The 755-nt window shown below is 42.8% G+C and overlaps 1 pseudogene; it reads left to right on the top strand.

Annotated features, from left to right (window-relative positions):
• Positions 1 to 261: 261 nt before the first annotated feature.
• Positions 262 to 362, top strand: LOC132649406 (U6 spliceosomal RNA; annotated as a pseudogene).
• Positions 363 to 755: the final 393 nt, after the last annotated feature.

Here is a 755-nt window from a genome sequence, read left to right on the forward strand (position 1 = left end):
TTGGACAGTGAAAGGCATTCTGGGTCAAGATATCTGTCTCTGGCTCAATGTCCAGACATATGAATGCTCACGAAATGCCAGACTCTCTAGTGGGTGCTGCTGGGACATGACCCTTAATAGACCAGTTCTCTACTTAACGAAGCAGTGTCTAATGGGAGAACGAATGACATGATCTGATAACTCAGACTCTATTTTAAAGAATTGAAGCAGGTGCTTGATATATATATATATATATATATGTATATGTATATGTATATATATGTATATATATATATATGCACACACACTAAAATTGGCACAATACAGAGATTAACATGGTCCCTGCACAAGATGCACACATTTGTTCAGCATAATATATTTTTATTTATTTTATTTTCATTTTTAATTAAGTTATTTGTTTGCTTTACCTCCAGGTTGCAGCTTCCCCTCCCTCCTCCCAGCCTCGTCTTCTAAACTGCCCCCTCCCCATTACTCTCCTTCTCTTCAGAAAAGAGGAGGTTTCCATGGATATCAACCAGCCTGGGCCTATCAAGTTGCAGTAAGACATCCTCTTCCATTGAGGGTAGAGGAGGCAGCCTAGTTAGGAAAGAGGGATCCAAAGGCAGGCAGCAAAGTCAGAGACAGCCCCTGCTCCCTCTTCAGGACACCCAGTTGACCAAAGGCAGGCAGCAAAGTCAGAGACAGCCCCTGCTCCCTCTTCAGGACACCCAGTTGAAGACCCACCTGCACAACTGTTATATATGTGTATAGGGCCT

Source organism: Meriones unguiculatus, chromosome 19 (assembly GCF_030254825.1).
Source record: "Meriones unguiculatus strain TT.TT164.6M chromosome 19, Bangor_MerUng_6.1, whole genome shotgun sequence".
Taxonomy (NCBI): Eukaryota; Metazoa; Chordata; class Mammalia; order Rodentia; family Muridae; genus Meriones; species Meriones unguiculatus.